Below are 26,257 nucleotides of genomic sequence, written 5' to 3' on the forward strand. Positions count from 1 at the left end.
TCTTCTCCCCTCCACTCAATGCATAGATAGTCCAATTATTCATGAATTACTATTTAAGGCTATAGCCTCCAACATGACTTTCACAATCTTTTTCTCTGATTTGTCTCATCCATGCAATAGAGGCAGAGCAGACACCTCCAGAGGATATAAGCACCAGTCAGTGTCTCAGAGGAAGCTATGGCCTTCTTAAATTAGAGCCTAAGAAGGCTCCAGCAAAAGAGGGAATAAAGACAGAAAAATGATCATCTTTGGTGGCAAACTGTCTGCTGCATCTTACTTCACAGTTCCTGTCAGTAAAGTAACAGGTAATAGGCCTCATATAGTCTGAAAAAGCCTTGATATTTTGTATGTGGAGTCTGCCTCTCGTGTGACTGGGAGCTTTTTTCTTTGTCTGCATTCAAAGCCTTGGAAGATGCACTGCAAGAACAGATGTTGTTATATTTCTTGGCAAGCCAGGCCTTAAATATAAGCTCTTTTAGTCAACAGTCACAAGATGATAGGGAATATATTTTTCTCCTTTTTTTTTTCTTAACTTAGACAGCATTTGTTCTTCCTTTCACTCAGCAGAATTGTCTGAAGCATTTTGTTCAGTCCTTGTTTTGATCTCCACATGTAATCTGCCCAAGAAAGACACATTCTCAAGTCACAGCAGAAATCAGCTGTGTCCTTGCAAGAACAGCAAGGACATGAACAACATTGTAGGCATGTCATATAGTCAGCATCATGCACATACATACACCCCTGGCTTCCTCATAAAACACATATGTGTATGTGAGTCTAGACTATGCCACAGAAGCCAAACAACAGTTACCTAGTGAATTAGGAGGTAAAAGCCTGTCATAGCAATTTGAAAGTCTGGAGAAAAATTAAGAACAATTTAAATAGCTAGCAAACATACTAACTGTAGGGAGGGAAGTATGGCAGGATTTTTAGTCTTAAATTGGGAGAGAAAAGGGTGACAGAGCCCTGGAACAGGCTGCCCAGAGAAGTTGTGGAGCCTCCTTCTCTGGTGATCTTCCAAACCCCTCTGGATGCCACCCTGTGCCACGTGCTCTAGGTGTCCCTGTTTGAGTAGGGGGATTGGACTAGATGATCTCTAGAGGTCCCTTCCAACCTCAACCATTCTGTTATTCTGTGATAATAATCTAACGGAGCTCAAATTGATTAAATAAATAAATAAAACAGAAAGCAAAACAGGAACAGGTATCCTGAGATGTTCACCTTGTAACTCACTACTTAATGAGTTACTCGCACTTTACTCTGCAATGTGCTCAAAGGACAGAGAAACAATGGGAATCCCAGCAAACAATCAAGAGCCCAGGCTGCAAATGCCAAAGCCAAGTTTGGGCAAGCTCAGGGATATTTCTAAAGCTGTTGATTATCACATCAACTCTTGCAGCTGGACTGAAGCTCATTGTGAAGAAGGTTATAAACACGGGGATCAAAGAAAACCATGCAGTCAATTCATCCACAGAGGACCAAGTGTAACCACCATGACCCAGTGGTCCCTGACAGCAGAGGCGATACAGGATTTTGCCAAGGACTGGTATCCCGCAGTGGATGCATGTGAGCATTATGCCCCCTTGCCATGCGAATAAAAGAAAAAAAAAACAGCCTTGGAGATAATCCAATACATGAAGAGCCATCATCATGGTTTTCATTTAGTTCTGTGTATCTGTTTCTAAACCTAATTACCCTGTTACTATTGCAATACATCTCTAAGCCTGAACTTAGGCTCTATATTTCTTTATTTGTTGAAAGCAATCATCCATTAACTAGAAAACCACAAAGCATTCTCCCACCAGTCTTTAAAACCAGAGCCTTATGCCTTTTCCTAAAATGTATATATGAGGCACATGTACCCAAGAGGGTATCCGTAAGAAAGAGATATTTAGCAGTGACAAGTTTTGGTCTGTGATGGGCAACAGGAAACTGGGAGTTTTCCATAACCTGAAAGGCCTCCTGTGAGTTTGCAGCTGCTGTCTGAATCATCACTTTCCTTTAGCTGGAAGGAATAGGTGATCTATTAATGTACAAGCTTTGATGGTGGCCCCCTGTAATGTACGCAGGCAGGAAGAGGCATTCACTTGCTAGGACAGTATTGATATACCATGACATGGAAAATAATGTTATAGGCAATAAATAGATTCTTAATTGCCATAAGTGCAGAGCGAAGCTGCATAAGGGAAAATTTCTTGAACTCCCTTCGATCAAGATACTGAGTTCATTATAGAAACAGCAAAATTAAGTCTTGATGCCTTGAGAAAATAGAAATTTGGCACCTTTGACCACTCACCCTTTTCCTGATGAACATGGACAACCTCAGGAATAAAAACCACATAAAACTTAGGAGCAATTCTGAGCATAACACTGTTTTTTTTTTGCCAGAGCAAGTTTAGCTCCTTTAAAATTTTAACTACCCTTTTTTACTGTATCAGTAGATAAATAACAAAGTCATCGGGGTCTCAAGAAAAGGCAGCATCTTGAAAAAGAAGACTTATTCTTAGTAAGAGTCAGCAATTGGAACTATCAAGTTTATCCAAATTTAAAAATACAATTGTAAAGCTGTGTCACTTTAGCCTCTAAGAAGGTAAAGGGGTTACTGCAGAAAAATTAACAAGTAACAGCATCCGAGAAAAAGGCGCATTGTAAATTAAATGGCATATCATAAATCTAAGCAGATAATTTATGAAAGCTTTGCTGAAAATCAGTTTTTCATTCCCTTCATTCCAATGTCACCATTACCTTGCAAATATAGAACAGTTATGGCTAATTTTATCAACAAAAAAAATTAAATGTGGCCTCAGAACATTACTAAGAAAATATGATAAATAGAATTAGAATAAGAGAAAAAAAATAAACTGGAGGGCAAAGACTATGCAAACTTGTGACAAAAAACATCCAAAGCTCAAAAATTGCACTGAGGCTGTAGCCTCAGCTCAGAATCTCTGTGCTGTGGCAACTGAATGTCCTGCTTTTGAATGAACTCAAAAGAGAGGTTTCTCTCATTTTACCCTGAATTTTGGTTCTAACAAAAAGAAAATAGGAAACCAACAGTGAGAGCAAAAATTTCACTAAGACCCAGGCTCCATGGCACCAGAGCGATGTATTCCTTCATGTGAGAACCCAAACTCTGCTCCACCACACTGGCCTCTGCATGTCCAGAGCCTCTTTTAGCTCTAAACTTCCATATAGATTTACTCATGCTGAAAGAGCTGTAACTCTCTGGCTATTAAATTCATCTAAACAAACATCTAATGAGCAATTTTTTTTTCACACAACTTGCTACAACTCCTGTGACCATCTGAAAACTGATTTACAATATCACAGATTGGGCAACATAATCGTGGTAGCTAAAGATAATAAATAATTATTGTTGCCATCTGGATTCTTTGAGAAGCGTCCTTCTGAAGTTTGTGCTTCAGTTTCTACTGAAATAGAGCAAAAGTAAACAACAACAATAAGTTAAATTTACATTAACAGTAGAATAGATGCTAATTTAGAATCTACAAGAGGGAAGCATTGACATTAATTTAAATGTGATTTGCACAGAAATATTCATGAAATTTTGTAGCTATTTTTTAGCTTGTCAAGTATATTGATGCAGTAGAATAGTTTCCTGATTATTAGTCTTTCCTTTAGATGCAATGGTACCAATCGCATCATCCCAGAGACAAGGGTTTGTTCTGATACCTTTATTCTACCTCTGAGAATTTGGTTTCCCTCCAAAGAGCAAACTGCAGCAGGCAGCTAGCCCTGGGCATGCATGCCCCTGCACTGTGCCAATGATGAGGGCAAGGGCTTTTCTGAAGGAAAAGCCTGGGGAGAATGTGATTTGTATACCCATAACAACAGCTTTTAAAAAGGGCATGGGAGAGAGATAAAATGTGTGTGGCACCCACAAGACACCCTCTTGTTCCACTGAGACAGCAACCCATTTTCTGTCCCTGAATGTTGCTTTTATGATCCTTGGTGCAATGGCAATTTGCCAGAGGAGAGCTGATCAAAGACCATAACTTTAGAAAGTGTTTGAATGAAACAGGCTAATTTGCTGTTATGGCTGTTTATTCTGTGGGGGTTCACTGAAACAGTGAGTCATCATTAGCCTTCCAATTTATTTCAGTTACTTGATCAAATGCAGCATAAATAATCCAATTAGTATGTTCTGATTCAATCAGGCCTACATAATGTTCTTCCAAATTAAAAAAAAAAAAGAAGAAGAAGAAAAAAAAAGAGAATTCTACACAGAAAGAGAACACTTGGAGTGAAAGGCTGTTTGGCTCTGATTTTGAAGGAATGACATTTGGATTGTTGTGAGCTTTTGCAAGTAGGGCACTCAAAGTTTGACTTCTGTTAAACCCACGTAATGCCCTGATAATCCCCCAATTGAGAACAGGTCTCCTTTTGGGTCCCCTCACAAAGTGTTCTGCCTTATAGACCATGTTAATTTTGCAATCAATACCCTTCGTGCAGGATTCTGCCTCTGGAAGAAGCAGAGAGTGAGCAATGTAATAGTTTGATCATGTTGGGCATAATCAGCTTCTCTTGTAAAAAGAAACAAGTTCTCACTCCAACCTTTATGTCATTTCCACACTGTTCATAGCAGAGCACAGCTGAAAGTTACGCCAAGGCACCAGTTCTTCAGTCTGAAGTAGAGATCAAGGAAGCGCAGGTTGAAAAGTCCTGCCTGGCCTGAATTGAATGGAATTTTGCACATTATATATGTGTTGGTCAAAGGACCCTATCATTAGAGGAAAATTATGGCATTGTCTGTCCCAGAAGAAGAAGGGGATGAGATGTCACAGAAAAGAAGCTTCTTTCTCCAACCTGAGGAACCCAAGAAGCCCTTTTCAAGGTGAAGTAGGAGTACACCCTCCACTCTGAGCTCCTCACCCTTCAAAACACCCTAAAAAGATTTTCGATGCTCTTAATTTTCACATGTGCCTGTTTGCTCTGGCCTCCTCAAGAGCCTTCAGGGCACCCATCTGCTCCCCATGCTTCCCCGACCTACTGGGCAGAGTTTAGCCAGGTAGTCCGAGGGACAAAAGTGCCTGTCACATTCGGCAGTCAGGAGACTTTGGGGTTTGCATTTTCACACCCTTTTGATGCAGGTTTTCCCAGTTGCCTGGCACAGCAATTAACTGATTACATGGCAATTATAAATCAAACTCTCTACCCTTGCCAGCAAAACCTTGGCTACTTTGTTCACTAATAACACGAGCCAGTAAAACCCAATGGGCTAGTGTCCAATGCTCACTTTCTAGATTATTATTTAATTTTCAGTTTGTTTTTTTTTCAGAGAATTCTGACTACTTCACATTGCTCACCTGGAGTCAGGGTTTCATTCAGTTTAAGGCAATGAAAATATTCTCACTCATATCAAAGGGGGGTAGTTTTTAAGTCATGCAGCATGTCTACTTCTGAGGAATATTGTTTACATATTTTGACCAAAGAAATCTGTGCTGTCGCTCAAGAAATAGAGAGTGGGAAGTTTACAGAGTTGTTGGAGAGGGTTTCCTCTTAATGTCCTTGATGCTGACGGTAGACCTACCAGAGCAATGCAGTACAACGTGGAGCTGCCTGAAATAACTGCCTATCAGAGAGAATAAATTTGCAGCTACAGAGAGCTCTGCTTCATCTAATCAGCACCACTGAGAAGCGGGGCTTATTGCCCCAGGCAGAGAGCCACAAAAACATGACTAACCTGCTTCCAGTAATTGAGCAAACTCATTAGTGCCAACTTGGGCATCATTGCACAGAAGTGAACTTGTGAATGAGGACCTTAAGAAGGAGAGACATCTGATGCAGACTGCAGTTCCTCCTGATTAGAAGTAGTTTGAAAACAGGGAGGCAGGAGAGGAACTCAGACCCACTGCAAACACAGTCCATCATGAGCCTTAACACCAGTTTTAGGACTTGCTGGATACTTTTGAAAATTGTTTATGTAGATCCCAACACATTATCTTCATGCTTTCACATGAAGTTTTAAAGATCATCTGTGGTTTCTTCTATCACTGGAGGAAAAAATAACCTTCCTGTAATAGCCCACTTTGCCTTGATTAACATTATATAACATCCATAATCTATGTAAAAACAGAAGCAGAGAAATAGCATACACGTTTTCATTCTAGTCACTTTAATAGTTATGGTTCCATTTCATCTAAAGAATACATAGCTAGTAATAACTTTACCAAAATGAAATGAAATACTACCGTTATTAATTCCATTTAATGATCTAACAGCATCCAAATAGGTTTGCTTATTAGTTCAAAACAGTTTTAATTATAATTTTAATCTCAGATAAATCTCTCCACAATGAGAAACTACTATAATGAGCTGATAAGAAAATGGCATATTTTCTAAATAAATATTCTTAATGACAATAATATGTGTGCCACAACAGCAAACTACTCAGTATTCTTGTTCTTCTGTTCCTCCAAAATACTTGTGGTATGTTTGCATATTTCCCCATAAATACCACCCTATATAAATTTTATTATATTTTAAAGGGAATCTGGGAGAAATTAGGTTCTTTTGACACATTACACCATTCTTTAAAGATTGTTGAGATGTTCTGAGATTCCAGCATGTTGTTATTCCAGAGTAGCTTATTTGAACATCAATCAGAGATGAATAAGAGGGCAAAAAAAAGAAATCAATCATAGATGAAGATTAATCTTTGAAGAAAAACAATGCTGTCAACAAGATTAACAGGTTTCTGTCATACTTGCATTTGTATGATGAGTTGACTTTGAAATCTGGATGAAGATAGCAAACCATGATTCCACGAAAAGATGTTTCATTTATCCTCATGCTCATCTAAGAGAAAAAAAAAAGAAGTTGCATGTAGAAATATAAAGTGACCCTTCTAGGTTATCAGTCCATAAAGGCAGTAACTTAGCCACATGGAAGAGTGGAGAAGGTTAATGTTGCAGACAAATATCAATAGCACTACATCAAAATAACTTAATCAAAAGGTCTTTACTTCTGTCAGCACTAACAAAAAGATACAGAAAGCAAAACACAAGCTATGACAGCAATACTCAAAGAACTGGAATATTTCAGAGTCACAAAAAGTTTGAAAACTTTGAATTCACAAATTAAATTAGATCATTTCCAAGGAAGAACAACTCAAATTCTTCAATTGCATTACACCAAAAAAAGTCTAGATGGTGAAAGTGTAAAAAAAAAAATATTATTTTGATTTTCAATGAACTCGATTTCCAACAAAGTACCAACAACAATCAACTTTTTATCTCAGTTTGAACTGATCAGCTGCTTCCACAGCTGATAACATAGATAACATGTCAGAATACCATCAGGAGATCAGGTCTTTAAAAGACAGCTATTGACTGTAAAATCAGCAAGCCCAAGAAATGAGACTCTTCTCTAGAACTTTGCTTGAAAGTGTTTATTCATTGTTCAGAGAGACAAAAAGCAAGAGGCTCATTCTTCAGGCTGTGTGCCTAGGTTGCATTTATGTATTTATGACTTACTCAAATGGCTGACAGTGTTGTACCTATGATTTAAAAATATAAATGAGCTGTTAGGTGACCATATAGAAGGAAGTAGTATCTCTTACTAATACCAGCTGGAAACAAAACTTCCAGTTACACAGTCTCATCTTCAGGATGAGCTGTTTCCATCTTCTGGACCTGTACTTAACTTTGAAGATTGCACCTTACTTTTCATACTGAGGACCCATGTTTTACAGTTCTAATCAGTTGGTTTCCCTGCAGATCTTGATTTATTTAGCTCTGAAATCTAAGAAACCTTGCCCTTTTTCCCAAAATAGGATTCTGAGCATAATGTATGTATAATGTAATTCTGTATTCCATTACTTCAAAAGTGGATGTATTTGAAACTGATGAGAATTAATGTGTTCCTGCTCTTTTGGACACACCTACCATCTTCCTCAGTAGATGGCATCACCACAAGCACTTCAGGCTCAAATCAATTCAGTGTTTCCTTTGTGGATACCAGATCAATAACAGCAAATGTGGATGTGTGAATCCAAAGATTTTTGTCCAGCTGCAGGCTATGCAGATCACAGAGCTTAAAACAAGGTGCAAGAATATTTTGGGTTGTGGGGAGCAAAACACAAGATCCCAAAGATACTAAAGACATACAAAGGTTCCAATAGCCAGCATACAAGACAATGGAAGATAAATCAACCAGGGACTATTAAAAATATTCGTCACTCACATTTCTGAACTGCAGGTGGTTAAATTCCGTATGAGGAAGAACTTCTTTCCTGTAAGGGTGACAGAGCCCTGGAACAGGCTGCCCAGAGAAGCTGTGGAGTCTCCTTCTCTGGAGATCTTCCAAACCCGCCTGGATGCCACCCTGTGCCCCGTGCTCTGGGTGTCCCTGCTGGAGCAGGGGGGTTGGACTAGATGATCTCTAGAGGTCACTTCCAAACCAAATCATCCTGTGATTCTGTGAATTGCTGCAAGCTTCTTAACCTCTTCCCATGTGATCTGCTGCCAGTCACTGTCAAATAGAGGACGAACAGCTAGATTCATCTCTGAATGAATATAACAATGTTTATGTCTTAAATATAGAAAGAAAATTAAACAAATGCAGAATACGACTGCTTCTTGGAAAGCTTCAAATCCTCTCATCTTTGCAGCCTTTCTGTGAGAGATGGACAGATCCATCCACCTCAGTAGTCCTCTCTGGCCCTCTGCTTCCATGTAACCATGCTGCCTCCTTTTACAGAGGTTTTCATGCAATTTGTATGAATTTACTGACGGCAATAATATATTAAAATAAATAAATAAATGAAACTAGAAAAAAATTACAAAAAAGGGTTAAAAAAGATAAAGCTTCTGTGAAATTGCTCATCATCTTCGTGGTAGCTCAGACTTTGTGTTGATGTGCAGCAGGATAATATCGCTGGGTAGATATTGAATTGCTCATGAGAAAGGTACAAAGTCTGTCAGTTGTCACTGTGATTCTTGTCAGTTATTTTGTGTCTGTGTTCTCTCCACACAACGACTGATGTCACTCACTTGTCTGCCTCTTTCACAACAGTTTCTATATCATCTTCCAGACAAAGAGTTTTCTAAACAATCTTCTGTACATTCCCCACATGGTTTTCTGCAGTTTTGGGGCAAATCTTTCTGATGCAAGCAGAATTTTGTTCCTAATGACTCAGTTTATCATGACACAGGTATTCTTATACAGTCTTCTAAGACACAATAAGTTCAAAGAAGAGAAAAGCTACATAGATATGTTTCAATTTGCATTAAGAGTGTATTTTTGTTGTTTATATTTCAATATTTTATCTGCTTTTTTTTTTTCCTTCTATCTCCATAGGTCATAAGCAATTCAACAGAAACTGAACTTTCTCTATCTACCTGAACAGGACCTACCATAGTGGGCCATCACCTCCGACTGCAGCTTCTACATCTTTGTAGCACACTTTTCCCACTGAAGAATTGATTATGTAACAAATGTATCATTTTTTCAGGGTCTCTATTAACCATGAAGTCAATATATTTTCACTATGTATTATCTGCCTAATTTCTTGGTGAAAAATAAAATATTTTAGTCCATTTTTTTTCCTGTGGAAATGAAACCAGGCATTTATACGGTTGTATGTTTGTCTGCACATCTTTCTTAACATCTGTTGAATTCACTGTTTGATTTTAAGGCTATTTCAAACCAGTCTGAAAGACAATTATGTTTCTTCAAATTTTATGAAGATAAATAGATGGCCAGAAGAAGAGAAAGGATCCAGTTAGTGCCACAATCTAAGAATAGGCTGGGAGCTTACTAAGCATTAGAGAACATACCTGCAATAGATTCCAGAAGGAAAAAAAAAAAAAAAAAACAGTTAAAGTTCTTCCTTTCTTACTTCTCCCTTCTCTTGATGAATCAAAAGATAAATATTCCATAGGAAAGAGATTCCACATAAAAATATTATTCTGTTTTCAGTTAGTGTTGCAGAGTCCATCATGTAGCACCCAATAACAGGAGAAAGTGATGGGTCATGTTTTGGTTCACACTTCCCTGAATATATATGAGGTTAAGCCTTGGGGATGGTCTATGAAGGAGAGTTAACCTAGATAGTTGTTTACCGCACTTATCTACATTATTAACTTATCTGATGTTTACAGAACTGGATCTCAGTCACAATTGTTGGGCCCAAAACTGTATCTACCCTGTAAATCTGAGCAGCAAATTGTTGGTGATTACAACTCTACAAGAAGTCTGATGCTGTCTAGAGCCTAAACTGCGTGTACTGACAAATCACCTTTCGTCTTGAATGAAAGACAGGTTCTACGAAACAACTGCCCTTTAGCAAACTCACACTAAGAATTCCCAGTTTGATTTATTTGGTGTTAAAGTTTTAATTTTGCGGAACGGAAAATGGAAGATCTTACAAGCCATTGCTCATATGAATAGCCCTGATTTTTCTTGCCTCTTATTTGAAAGACCTGTAGACAATTAGTAATCTGTGTCAGAACAAGGATTTCTATATGGCCAGATTGTGCATTATTAATTTATGCAAAGTAGCATTTAATCACGTAACTAGTCATGCTGATTTCAGCAGGACTTCTCGCAGGAGTAAATGCTGCTCTGCTGGTGAGGTTCTAAATTCCTATCCCAGGACTATCAGGTTTCTGGATGAAGCCATTAGTCTTCATTTTTTTCCTTGCTTTAGGCAGAAAACTGAACTGAGAATGTAAGCTATCTAAATTAAATCTGATCTGAAGCTTTGCTTTTCTAGTTAGCTCATTCATTCTGATATGCAAGGTATACCCTAATCACTCCTTAACATAGGCTTTCATACAATGGTTTCTAAATATAACAATTAGTGCAGAAGAGGGAAAAAATCAGATCAGACAAAAGAAAAATAAACTTCAAGTATTACAGTTATGTTTTTAAAGAAACATATCTTCACAGGGAGGCAACACTCTTAGAATAGAATTCAATTTATAATGTATCAATGACATTTTCATATCTATTTATTTAAATGCCTACTAGCATTTAAAAATTAGTTGAGGTTGTTTTGCTGTTACAAAGGTTAAATGAAGAAATTATGAGTTGCACAGATGTTTATGGTTTGGGTTGATAGCTCTGGGACATCCCATTCTGGAGGCATTGTGTTCCAGTTCATTTTAGCAGTAATTAGAAGTACCCCCGTAACGAGTTGCTTGCTGATGAAAACAGCTTCATTAGTTTGGGTGATTTTATTGGTTTCCTTTAGGGTGAAGAACTAGTGTTAATAGTTGTAATTTAATAGGAAAATTACTGAAGCAAGAAAGATTCCACTGAATCTTAAATGAGGCATTAGACAGACGTTCCTTTTCCAAACAATGAAATATAAGGGAAGACCAGCTACCTTAGGAATTATCAAATGAAAGTATTTACCCCAGAATACATGAGCTATAAGTGTTTTAAATATAATTTAAATAAAATTATTGAGGATCTTAGAGTGAAAATATACATTAGCTTAACAAATTCTGAATACATGTATCCACATACCTGGGCATTTAAATGTGCCCAAACATACAGAGCAGCCCTGAAGTGGAAACTTGCCAGTAAAGCTAACCACTAGGATGGCTAGACTCTCCTTCAGAGAGTGGGAAGACTTTTTCCCCCTGACAATCTCTATTTCACAGTGCACAGCATCTCCTTCAAGGTGCCATCACTTCTCACCAGACACAATTTCCCTCGTTATGTTGCATCTCATGCCTTTAGGGAGAGTGTGGATGTACGGCAGATTCTCTGGGCTGTCTCAGCTGAGCTTTTTAAAGTCACATCTCTACCAGGGATTTCCCTCCTCTGGAACAGAAGGTGTGATCAGCTCTTGGCCTGGGGAACACCTTATTACCTTGTGTAGACATGCACTATAAATAACAGCTAAGCCTAAACTCTGGTCTCCAACTTTTACTCATAATCAGTATTTTCTCCAATGTCTGACCTCATAGACTCCTCTTTTCACCTTCCCTTCATTTCTCCAAGTCTTCCCTCTTCTATAGCTCCTTGGGGATCTTTTTGACGGGATGATGATCTCATCTTATTGAGCAGATGGCAGAAGGATACTATGTGAATGTGCCGTCATGCCCCCACGGCCCTGAAGCAGGGAGCCTGTCCTGCAATGAGTTATCATCTCAGACATCTGGCCAGAGAAAAACATCTTCCTTTATAAGGTAACTGAGGGAACCAAAAACACACCCTCCCTCAGAAGAAACTATCCTGTAGATTATAGCCAAGATCAGGGTGCAAGTGTGGTAGGCAGTTGGCTAACATCTTAGAATGATGAAAGGAACAAAACCTTGGCTTAAGCAGGAGAGAAAAAAGACTTGGGTTTCATAGCAGCAGCTATATCTGTCTTCCCATAAACATTCACTAGCAAAGCAGCCCTCCTTCCTAAAGGGAAGCTGTATTTCCTTTACTAGGAAATGGCAGCCCTATAATTTCCCCATCTTGTTGTCCTCAAAAGGACTCTTCATGCCTCCCAGACAACTTCTAATGCATGGGCTCTACAGCATGGTCCCAATGCACTCTGATAGATCTGAGCGCTTCTGAGGCTTTCAGTGAACCCAGGGACATATGCAGGAGCCAAGGAGGGATCACACGGCTGTTCACAGCACATTCGCTGCAGAGAAAAACAACTACTCATCTTTCTGACCTTAAGAAATTACTGAAGAACTCGTGGCTCCCAAGTGAGGACTAGAAACATCAACAGAAGAAAGGACCTATTAAAATCTCCATCCAGACTGAAGAGACTTGGAGAAGGTTTAAAGAGCACTTACTTCTGTATCTGCACATAGCCATATGAAGAAGCAAAGCAAAACGATGTGAATAGAGGAGTAAGGAAGCAGCTTTTTTTCTGGCAGTGGTTGATCACGAAGTGCTCATTGCTTTCAAAAGCTTTCTATTAACAGCAGATGTGGCTAGCTAAAATGGGATTAGGGAAAGGCACTCCATATCAAATGAAATATATAGACAATGTATTTTAAAAGAATAATATATAAAATAAAGGTGGAAATACAGAAAAAAAGAATTCAGGTGGAAAACACAGTGCGGCAATTTTAGGAGGCTGAGAGACTGTCAGATAAGAGCTTGTGAATACGAATGCAGATAGAGTTTTCCTGTTTAGCAATTTCAGAGTATGTGTCTATGCCAGTGTTTTTGCCTGTATCAGAAGTGTACTCTTGAAGCAGCCTAATCACTTCCAGGCTTCGGTCTGCATCACAGAGCAGTCTCAGCAGGCACCAACTGATGAAGCCAAGCAAGGAGCTGTGTCCTTGGGGCCCATTTTCTGCGCCCAAGACACCAGTGTGCATTTGGTTCTCAGAGCAGTCCAATGTAAATGTGTACAGTAAGGACATCAAGACCTCTGCAACCACTCTACAGAGGCACCCCTATTGCTCCATACTGTTACTGATGTAAACTTAGTCAAAGATACTGAATAGCTAAAAGTAAACCGAGAAAGGAGGTCCCCAAAATTAGTGGCCAAATCAAAGAATTCATGAGACACGCTGTGAAATTCCCAGAGCTGGCAGGAGCCTTCAAAGTCTACCACAGGATAGTTTTCTGGTAAGCCATGAATTGAACATAGGTGAATAATAGATAGTTATAAAAGTACAGCTAAGTAATTCTCCAAAGCTAGCTCCTGTCAGGAGGGTGAATGCTAAGACTTCCATAACTCTGAATGACTGAGTGAAATTGTGAGAGAAAAAAACAACATCTTTCTATAATCTCATTATGATCCATTTTAAGGCAGTGCTTTACCCTGATCCTTCATAAAATAAACCAGACTCGTCTGGTCCATGACCTGGGCCATCTCTGCTGGTAGCCTGCAACCTCTTTGAAAGGAAGGTACAAAACAATTCAGGATTCAGAAAACATCCTTACAGTGGTCCTATAATCATCCTCTTTTGGCTTCTTCATACATATGTGCCAAAATGCACTACCTGAGGGAATGAAGTGAATAAGAGAAAAGAATCATGATTAATATGAATAAAAACTATTGTGAAGTTCAGCGAAATCAGTCAATTGCAGATGCTGAATGTTTGGCAAATTCCTTGCCTTTGAATGTCAGATGAGTTCTGTAGGTGATTGTGTACTTATCATACTTCACAAAATAAATCCAGACACATTTTGTAAATCCTGACACAACTTACTTATGTCGTGAAAGAGGGAATGAGCAAGGTAGGGTGACACTTAAGGCAAATCAATGCATACATATTCAGGAGTACTGAGATATCCTGGCACATCCTGAGGACGTCAGGAGTGGAGCACAGACCAGGAGATATGGCACTCCATCCGAAGGTCTCTTCTAGCTGTGCCCAACTCTACCAACAAAAACGGAGCAGATGATTTGGTGAACTGTTTCAGTGAATTGAGTTTAACATTAATGATCTATGTGGAGGTCCTCCTTTAGCCTTTGTAAGATAGCTGTTGATGTAAAACGAAATATATGCTTAGCAAAAGCGATGTTCCAGCCACTTTCTTTCTAAGTGGAAGTTTATCTTTCAAAATGTTAATCTTTCCACTTTTCAATAAAATACTTGGAAATTTACATTTTCATTTGATATGGATTTTGCCATTCAGAATTTGGTTCACTTGTAATGGCATCACATAGGAAACTAACTTGCTTAGCACGAACCAATGTAGTAGCCATGACATAAACTTTAATATATAAACTATCTTTTTTACAGGAGCAAACGTAAATGCAAAAATAATTCAGTTCAGTATATTGCACTTAGCTTTTTTTTTTTTTTTTTTTTTTGTCCTGTGGTAATATTTTAATATTTGCCATAAGATTATGACCACAAACCTCAGATGAAATAGTAAAGGAAAATATCCTGGCAAAATAATTATCAAAACTGGATCTGTAATGTTTTACCCATACAGCAGCAATACGCACCATTGTCTGACAGAAAAAGGCTGGAAAAAGATATCTTGCTAATGTTTCTAATTTTGACAAAAATATGATACGTATGGTTTCAGATCAAAGAACAGATACTAACATCAGAAAACTTAATGGCTGTCCATGAAATGCAAAAGCACAAGTGAAATTCCTGAACCAAACACCACAGGGACCCCAAACCGGAATCTGTTCATTCATGACTCAGTTCTCAAACCATCAGGATAACAAGTACCTTGAGCAGATCTTCTCTAACGTGTTTGGTTTTCTAGGGATAATGGCACAGCATCTTCACTCCACTCTGCAACAGGAGATCGGCTCTCAAATCCTTATTATTTCTAAAGAACTGCAAATGCTGTCAAATAGTCCTCTTTTGCCCAAGTAAATCCTAGAAAAAGCTTGCATTAGAGAGAGCTCTGCAGCCTCACAGATTCCACTGAAGAAGTTTAAGAGAAATATCACTGGTGGTGCAGAACTTTTTTATACTGTCATAAAGCCAAGAGAAGTCAATTAGGACTAGTACTTCATTAATGATCTTCACAAATCACATTTATGGCAACTCTCATATCTATTGCTCTGTTAGAATATGCCATTTGGATGACTAGATTTGACACCCTTATATGATGCCATTGAAGATACTGCTGGGGTAATTAATTTTTACTTGTGCTCTGGTGAAACCAAGCAAAGCTTTCTAAGACATTTGGCCAATTACACACTCTTTAGGGCAATGAAGCCTTTGCAGAAAGCTTGGTTTTATATTACCACTATGATCAAAGCTTTAATGAAATTGCTCCATGACAGAAGTCACTAGACTATTAAGAAAAAGCTACAAAATAAATTAATGCATAGCTGTGAATTTGCAAAAATACACATCTTCTAAATTTTTGATTTTTTATTAGTGTGCTCCACCAGACAGCCTCCCCTGTCTACAGTTCTAATAAACCATACAAAACACCTTTTCCATGATAAAGGCCATCCATGGGATCTTTATAATGGGAGATTTGCATTTCCTCTGCTTTATTACAGTATTGCCAGAGGAAAACCGTTACTCTGTCCTCAAGCGGCAGACTTGGAAAGACTTGAGTTCTTTTATGGATACATGGACATAAAAAAAATACTGAGGAACCTGGGGAATTGCAGGCTGTTTTGTACCTTGGTTACAGCACATCCCCACCACTGTATGTCAAAGTATTGTAAAAAAAAGAAGGCAATGAAATTTAAACACAGCAATGAAAACTGCAGTTTAGAAAGGGACCAAACTTTGAAGAGCCCTCCTGACTGCACAGCTCTGCTGCCACTTTCTACACACAATCCTGCTCAAACATGAGATTCCCACACAGGAGCACAGCCCTGGTGCACCCAGCAAGTTGCTGACTTTGCAGTTTCTCTGTTGCAAACTCATCCTCAAAGTGTTTCTGAGTCACACGAGTTTTTCTCAAATGCAAGTTTATAAAATAAGGCACCTGCACACATAAGCACACATTGCACTGAGTTAATCTGCAGCTTTGCCGAGCATCCTTAGACTCCACTGAGCCTAGTGAGCAATCTCCTATGTCTCCCAAGTTAGAGGCTGCACTGCACAAGTTACTGAGTGTTACAGTATTTTGCAACTCCCAGATAAACCAAAGCAACTTTCCAGCTGGTGAGCTACTTTGAACCATGTACCACCAGGATCAGTCCTCACACAGTGCAAACCAGTAGTTGTGAAAGCCAAAGGACAATTTCATAGGTCTGCAACAGTGAAGATAGTGTTTGGGAATAGAGGCAGCCTGGGAGGACAAAATTGTCAGTGAGAAATTCTTTATTAGAAAGTATGGCTCTGCCATTTTTTAACCTTCCTTGTCCTAAACTCACTTTTGATAATGGTTGTGAGATCCTCAAAGACAAAACATATGATCATCTTTCTTCAACACTGAAGAAACAAGATTTCAGCCCAAAATTTTGACCCAGATTATGTCTCAAATTAATATGGGGCTGCACAGGTATCTGTGGAGGCAATCACACAAGGGATGACTCAGAAAAAGAGCCCATGTCTATACAAAGAGCCCAAAAGTGCAATTATCCCTTATCTTACTTTCATGAGATGCAGTAACAGCACACAATGTGCCAACATTGCACAGGCAAGCTTTTGATTTGGGTCTTCACTTGGATCTTCTTGGATCAAGAGGATCTTTTTGGATCTTCATGGAGGAATTAATCACATTACTGGCTGTGGCCATTACATACAACTGCAAAAATGAATCACAACTCTTGGTCAATGCAGAATCTCTAATACAGAGTTGAAAATTCAGCTTTTGGCTTTCATGTGGGAACTAAAATATCCATATTCTCTTCTAGATTTCTGTGTTTCTTCCTACTATTTTGCCTTTACCAATCAGGCTAGAGAAGGTACATCTGAAAAATCTAAAATATAAATTCATTTATTGATTTATGTTACTTTTACTATAACTTAATTAGTGAATGAATCACACACAAATTTGAACACGTTGCTTAATTCTATTATACTATTCATTTTCAGGCCAGTAAGCAATGAGGCAACAGGGATGATGCGAGAAGGTGCAGAACTGGTCAGCAGTAGGAACTGCTGAGGACCTAGCAACAGCATCTCACCAAAATCTCAAGGTTTGTTTCTTGGTATTTATTCAATTTATAAATAGGATCCTGAGGAAGAACTGGGATTTAAAAAAAAAAAAAAAAAGTCTGATTTCTGTTCAGCTCAGAAACATGGTAGTCCCAGGATCAGAAAACAAATTTTGGCGTCTACAGAGGCCCTCTTGATGTCTGTCTTAATAGTGAGGAGCTTTAGCTAAATGAGCTCCCCTTTCCCAAGATGCATGCACTGGAGGAGCGTGACTCACTGTGACAGGCAGGCTCACACTTTGACTTGCAAGGAAGCTACTGCAGTACCTGGGCTTCCTGGAATACTCAGAAAGCCCACTGGCCAGATACAGAAAACAGTAATGTTTAATGCAGCAAAAGATTATTAGTGGTCTTCAGAGTGCAGTTAATAGGAAATGTGGATTGTTGCAGGCAGGAGATGCGCCTCAGAAAGAGGGCCTCAGAGGTTCAGTGCACGATGATCCCTCTGCTCCCGTTTTCAGTGAATCTCCACCACCGAGGTCATTGCCTCCACTTGCTGACTCCACTACTAGAAGGGTAAGAAATTACTTCTCTATCTGCAACTGAATACTCTCCTAATGTTAATGAACCACTTAGGAAAGAAAAGCATTTGCTTAGACAAATATAATCATCTGTCAAAGCCATGGCAATAATAAAACCTCTATTGCCAGAACTCACTTGCACTGAGTGATGGGTGGGCAGATTCGACAGCCATGAACTCTTAACTAAATGCATTTTTCCTAAAAATTCCCCTGGTACATTAACTTTTACAGATAGCAAATAGCTGGCCCATCTCTAAGGAAACCAGCATTAATCTTACAAACCTACAGGACAGAAGGAAAATAGGCAACTATTATGGACTCAGACATATGCCATGGCCCTGCTTTTCCTGATCTTTGCAATTCATGTAGACCTTTACACAAAACTGAAGGTAAAATACTCCCAAGAACAGACAGCCACCTATTTTGCATGGGTGTAAATGCTCTTTTAGACAAAACCCTGGAGTCTGGCAGGCAAACAGGCGAAGACATTAACTCCAAGAGGTATGAAGAGGGCTGTTGAGATGAACTTCCTGAGGCAATTTAAATGTCAGGATCCTTAGTAGGACATATTTTAAAAAAATACTCAGACACTGTACTTACTTACAGTTCTTTGGATAAAACTGGGGCTGATGCATGTCTAACCATCCCAGGAGAGGTGCACAGACCTAGGGGACAGAGTCCACATGACCACTTTAATTTCTTTTGGCCACTAAGACATCAACATGCTAGATTACACATGTCAACACTCCTGTGTCATGTGGGGAAACAAGATGATGCATCAGATCACTTGATGTTGAGTCAGCCCTTCTGCCTAGGCATCTGGTAAGGGTGACCAGTGATGAATATGATGTAGCCTCCTTCCTTGTGATGGTGCAGGACTGGCCAGGAGGTGGAAGGAGGAGTCACCTCCAATTCCTGGGTTCCCAGAGCAGAGAACACAGGCTGAGCCATGGCTGCTGGTATAAGAGGAAGGAACTTGGCCAGGCATTTTCAGTGTTTTTGTTCTGATGCAAAGGCACCAAGGAATATCATAATTATTCTCCTAACCTCAATCCCCACTCCGTACAAGTCGGTGGGGAACCATCAATAGGCAAGGAAGCATTGGTGACAAAAATACATTAAAAAAAAAAAGGGCCTAGGAATTTAAATAAAAAGATCCAAAGATTTCAACTTTACTTGGAAATTCATATTTTACCACAGTTTCAAGAAAATTCTTGGGGATAAAAAACAGTATTTTTTGAAGGCAGCCCTACAGAATTAATGAAAACCTTCAACTTCCAGGACCCTGGAGTCCCCTAGGGCCAATCATCCCAATTAACATTTTCTTGATTGCTTGTCATTATGCCTTCAGAGTGTGAAAGTGTTACAGAGAAATCACAGTTCATCCGTGCACCTAATCCAGCAGAACATTTTTATTGTCACATCTGAGTGAGGGAGCTATAAAACCAAGAGAGAGAAACTGTGCGGAATCTTTTCAGATTTTTAAGCAAGTACTCCCCAAAGATTCAGGATGAATTCCCTTCTCCCAGCTGTAATTTAAGTAGCCCAAAACCTATGGCTTTTGCAGGAATTTTCTATATGCTTTATTCTCTCGTAACTTACATTTGAGGCTTGGTGGTGCATAAGGCGTTTGTTCGAATTTAAGGCTCAAGGCACATCTGGAAAGCTATTCTAATAATCCCAGGATGAACTGAAAACTAAACAAAATTATTAATGAAGATAATAAGTATGAAGATGAGGCATAACCCCCTGCCTTTATTTCCTCTGTCTGCAAAGTACACCGGCAGACCTATTGACCCTTTTCCCAAGAGGTGTCTTAAACATTTGCTACTGAGGGTACGATTTTCAGATGGATTCAAAGGAATTTGGAACATGAAGTTCCCATGAAAAATCAGTGGAACCTGCTCTCTTAAAATACACAGGCCTTTCTGAAACTCCTGTTATGTGAAGAGTAGCCCAGCTACTGTGACACTATGGCACGCTCTCTCAGCTGAGGCAGATCAAGTGTAAAAAACCAGGAAAGGAGGCATCTGAGGAATAGAGCTGCAGCATATGAATGGAGATGCTGAACTGGAGAACAAGAAAGATGGGTCAGATCTGGCCATCGAGATGGCTTTACTATGCTGTGGAAAAGGCCTGAAAAGACAGTGTGGATGCAGAATGACCCTTCCCAGGAAGGGGGACAGAGAACTTACTCCTATATATCAAACACTCTGCTGTTCCCCCAGCAAAACATAAGGATGCCAACATCCATACCCATGGCCCATAGAGCATATCCATGGTACTCCACATTTGTCCACTCTCCACACACATAACAACTAACACAAATTTTATGGAAATATTTCTGACTAGCTTCTTCTGGCATTTGCCTTAATTTATTGGCATCTGGACTGAGTCATGAAATCATTGGATAATACAGGTTGGAAGGGAGGTCCTGAGGTCATTGGCCATTGAATCAAGCTCCTACGCCAACAAGGTCAACTAGATCAGGTTATTAGAGATCCCATAATTGAACACAGTGTTCCATGTGTATGCTCCCAAGTCCTGAACAGAGGGAAAGGATGAGTTTCCTTCATGTGCTGGTTGCACTCTCACTAGTGCAGCTCAGGATACAGTTTTGCATCCTTTTTGCCTGCAAGGACACACTGCTGTTCTACTTCTCCACCAAAACTTCACAATCCTTCTAGAAAAGTTGTTTTCCATCCAGATCACAACCAATCATCTTTAGTGTTTCATAGGGTGGTCATATTCGGGCACAAGCTCAGGACCCTGCACTCCTCATTACCCTATCAGAAGTTCTACAAAATAGCACTGCCTCATACACATCATTATCCACTGAAACAATAGGGGATGGTTGGAAAGAGTGCTCCAAGTGTGAGGATGAACAGGAGATACGTGCTGGAGGGTACTGTAGCAACTGATCACCCTAGCTCCAGTTGCAGGTCTCTCCTGCCCTTCTCAACCAAAATTGCCCTTCTCTCTTTCCAAAATTGATAGTTGGACAGCCAAGAAAACTGACCTTCCAAACATTTCTGGGGCACTGACAGCACAGCATAGAAACAACTTTGTACACCAGAGGGACTAATCCTGAAGCACAGTGACTTGGCCATGTGAAGACATTACTGCTTGTAAAGGCCCAGCCTTCCTTGCAGGGCTCACTGTATGCTTACTTCCCTTCTCAGTCACGTCTGTAGTGCACAGTGTCTTTTCATAACACTTCTAAAAATAAATAACTTTACTTCAGCTCTTCAGCTGTACTTACAAAGCAAAACAAAGAACCTGACTTCAAGCATCCTGACTTTTTTTTTTTTTTCTTATGTGGTTACCTCATCAGAGCAATAGAGTACAAGAATGTCTATATTTCCTTTTCATTTTTTGGTATTAATAGTGATAAAATAGAAACAGCCAAGATCTCTAGATATACTCCCCTAAGAAATGACTACGCCCACCCAAAGCTGTGAACCTATCAATACATTACATGAGCGCAGGGACAAAGCCAGCTGTCCATAATGCCATTGCCCAGGCTCTCTCTAGCACTGTGTCTAATGAGTCACTAGTCACATCCAGAAAGATGAGGAATTTCCTGTGCAGCACAAAGCAAAGACAAGATTCATCTTTGGTTCTTTTTTATTCAGCTCCTAGACAAACCCTGGCAGGAGAAGGGTGACAAAACAGATTGCTATTCTTTGTTTATTTTCAACTAGTCCATCTAGCTGTACCAAGATCTTGACTGGAGCAGAACCCTAAAGAGTCCTAAACAGTATCTATCAGTCCTAAACTATTTCTCTGAGTTGCTGCTTCCATTTGTATTCAATAATTGCAAAGCTGGATCCCCCCAAACCCTGGAGACATATGATTCTCTCACTTGAACACTATGCACACACTTCTCCCACAATTAAACAGCAGAGAGCCACAATGGCATTCATTTACACTTCCGAATTTGTCCCAGTAATGTATATTTAGGAAGTGTTCAACTGCAAAATGGCTGGTAACATATGCCTGGAGCTGTCAAACTAAAAACAGGTCATATCCCTTCAGGGATCCAGTTTGGATCTCAAAACCCTACCAGACTCTGCAGTAGGCTCATTAGGCACACAGTTCATTCACAGATAGGTTAAGGAGCCTTCTCCCATAACTGCAAGGCTATGGAGGGTACTCTAGAGGTACATTTGAACTAATAATCTAATAAACAAAATGGGCTGTTCTGTCTCTTCTGAGGCCAGCAGACAAGACACATGCAACTCAATTCTCTACCTTCCAATACAAAGTGGCTGCTGAGAGTGGATCCTGATCCATGCTAAATACCAAACCATTCACAAGCTTTTATCATGCTAACAGAGAAGGTCAAAATCATGCTGGGGACTATGTGAAAACTTTAACAGCAGGCACAATTAAGTTTATGTTCAGGCCTGTGGCAAGGTTAATTTTATTTCACTAGTGTAAACAAAGCCTCCGAGCTCTGTGCCTACGACATATCATCTCAAATCTAGCATCTACCTTTACATATGCAGAATCCTGCAGCTAGGAGACAACAGCCCTACACAACACTGCAGGCTGGGTGCAGACAGCCTGAAATGTAGCTTTTAAGGAAAGGACCTGGAGGACCTGGTAGGCAACAAGCTGAACACAAGCCAGCAATGCTTGGCAGCCAGCAGCCAGTAAGGCTGAAAGCATCCTGAGCAGTATTAGGCAGATCACTGCCACCTAGTCAAAGCAAGGACTCCTTCCCTTCTATTTAATTTTGCTGTGGACAAACCTGGAGTATTTTGTTCAGATTTGTAGAAGAAAGACATTCATAAACTGGAGCAAGCCCAGTGGAGGGCCACCAGTATGATCATGAGGCTGGAGAACTTTCCTATGTGGGAACTGGATTTGCTGAGTCTGGAGGAGAGAGGGTTCAGTAGGGATCTTATTGCTGCCTAAAACCAACTGGAGGGTGCAGAGAGAACCGAGTCAGACTCACAGACTTACAGCAAAAGAACTACGGATAAGAGATCTATGTTGTAACAAGAGAAATTCCAATCAGATCTTAGGAGGGAAAAAGAGAGAGAGAAAGAGAATCTCAGGAAAATTACGATTAGATTTTAGGAAAATGAGATCTCAGAAAAAAATCATTTCCACCATGACAGTGGTGAATTATGGGAACAGGCTGCCTAGAGAAGTTGTGGAACCTCTATATTTGGAGATATTAAAGCCTGAATGCACAAGATCCTGAGCACTCTAGTCAAACAAGACTAGCTGTGAGCAGCAGATGTGCTAGATGACCTCAGAAGTTGCCTTCCAGCAGATATCATTCAATTATTTTATGATTATGTGATTCTAAGAGCAAAACATCCCAAAACGATCATAAAGGAAACTACTTTTAATCTAAATATAGCTTCTTTAAATATATATAAAGTTGGATCGTCTTTGGTTCAGAATTGACCAACCTGGCAACATATCAGATTTTTGACTTCTTTGGGACTCCTTACTCCATTTCATCTACAATGAAATTATCCAAATCATGTACTCTTTTCCTTTCACTATGTCTGGAAAAAAGAAAACAAAAAACAATTTTAGAGTTGGTTTACAAACAGTAGATGGCAAAATTAAATGCTCAGCTAAGGCCGCAGAAGTTTTTTATATATCTTGGCTCTACTACCCTGCTTCCCACAGGCAGTAAGCAATTACTCCAAGAAAAATAAAAGATATTCAGCAATAGTGCATGACACTTCCTAGTCACTTCTACTGGAAACCGCAGCACTGCAATAAAGTACCCATTAGTAGGCAGCAAGTGACCTGGACAAATCATCAGTGTTTCACTACTTCAAAGGTAACCTGAAGGAAGTCACCTTGGTGACGCAGAACTCTGCAGTCAGCTCTTCTGATTCACCCATTCCAGGAACACCCTCAAACTCCTGAACTGCTCTATGTGTCTCTTTCCCCATGCTGTAAATACCCTTACTTTAAGATTTTTAAATGTTCTTCTGAATGTGATGGCTAATAACCATCAGCTATTATGAGAGGGTTTACTCATTATATATATATATATATATATATATATATATATATATATACATATATATTTCATTACACAATATACATGATAATACTGTACCAAAATGAGAAATCTTAAGGTATCATCAACATCTGCTTTCAAACAAACTCATACAGACTTAGATTACCTCTGACAGACTAGATCTTCCTTAAAAACTGACAGTACTTGGGATTTCACAGACTCCAGACCAAATCTGTTCCAGCACTTAACTAACTTTATAGTTAGAAAGTTTATCCTAATATCTAATCTATATCTCCCTTGCTGCAAATTAGACTGATTACTTTTCATTCTTCCATCTGTGAACATGGCGAACAATTGATCATACACCTCATTAAACTTTCATCACACTTGATATCTCTAATCCTGTTCTCCACTTTCTGTTGTCTTTTCTAGATAAGACTTCTTCCAGTTTTTCCTCATAGGTCACATTACTCTCCATTGAGATCTTTTCCTGCTAGTCTGTATATTTCTTAAAATGTGGCATTCAAAATAATACTCCAGCACAAATTTTTCAAATGTAAAGTAAAAAAAAAAAAAATAGTTCACTACATAGGACATAGCAGTCAATGCATTCAGAAGAGACATATGTACGCTTTATGATAGCACCATATGGTTCATCCATCTTCCGTCTGTGATATAGACAAAACACCACCTCCAAATCCTTTTGCACAGTACTGCACAGTCACCACTTTCCCCTCTTTTGTATTGGATTTTTCTTCTCTAAAATACAGCCTTTTGATTAGTCTTTATTAAATTCCACATTGTTGATTTTAAAACATTTCTCTGATTCCATCTAAATTATTTTCAATTTTAAGTCTATCCTCAGAAATGCTTGAAGTCCCTGACAGACTGTTGTGCTAATAATTTTTATACTTTATTTCTTATGTCCCTTGTTGCTGTACAGTAATTCATGCCATTCTCTAATTTTATTCTTACATCTTTACTGTTCCCTGAATTTATCCTCAGAAATACTTTTCTTGAATTTTTCTATCATTCTTTTGTGAATTTTGATCATTAGAAATCTCTAATGCAATCAGAATTTTATTGCACATCCTATTTGCTCCGTGGCTACAAAATTGATTACTGTGCTTCTCCTCCTTGTTTTCCCCTTAAAATTGTGAATCTTATTTTTCAAGAATATCTTCTGACTTTGAGCCCACCACTTTCATTAGAAACATCTAAAAACCATCTATCTGCTATGTAAATAATGCTTTAAACAAAACAAATACCAAAAAAAAAAAAACATTCCCAGCAAATTTTCAAACCCATAATTGCGTGGTCTGTGTTCTGCCAGACTGCTTTTCCTAGAAGACTATTATTGACTGGCTCTCACCGTTACCATTACCAGTCTTATTCTCCGAGTGCTTCTAACCTCGTTTAACATCCTTCACATGTTTCCTCACCTGATGCAATGACTTCCAGTAAAGCTTTACCACGAGTCACCCTGTATTTTCATTATTACTTTCTTCATCCAGATATTCTGAAATATCCTATCACCACTTTCTAGATCTAAGTCTATACATACCTAGTACTACAAAGCCTCTTTTTTTCTCTTGCTTGTATAACTATTAAAAGAAGAATAGTTTATACACGTTGCATCTCCTGCCTATACATACTAACGTAGGCAGCCTTACAAAGGTGTGCCATTCCACCTCACTTAGCAGACCAGCTATAAGAAGTCACTAGCAGACACTGTAACAGTTGCTAAAAAACCATTTCCAAGACACACTTCCTTGCACTGCTGACCTCTCTCCCAGGAGCAGAGCTGTCCTTTCTCAGCTGGTGGGCTTCTTCCCCACCCTCTTCCTCTTCCCTTTTCCTTTCCACTCCAGCCATGACACAGGAGTATCTGTTCCCAGCCCATACTCCTCACACCATGAGGAAATAATTATTATTCTGGCTGCAAACCTCTCTATGTGTCATGCAGTTCAGCAGCATCCCTCTTATGTGTACTATGTTTGATTTGCAGTTTAAAGTGGAACATGCTTTTTACAGCAGCACATACAAACAAGCATTATGGTTTCAATTAAATACATAATACTTTATATTTTTTCTCTACAGCTATACACTTACAAACAAAATGAGTAGGATTCTTCTTCTGCTGTTGTGCTAACTATGTATTAATCACTGATAACATAGGAGGGGGCGGGCTAGCTCATGATTAATTTA

Source organism: Tinamus guttatus, unplaced genomic scaffold, assembly GCF_059628265.1.
Source record: "Tinamus guttatus ecotype Peru unplaced genomic scaffold, ASM5962826v1 Tinamus_guttatus_pri_ptg000150l, whole genome shotgun sequence".
Lineage (NCBI taxonomy): Eukaryota > Metazoa > Chordata > Aves > Tinamiformes > Tinamidae > Tinamus > Tinamus guttatus.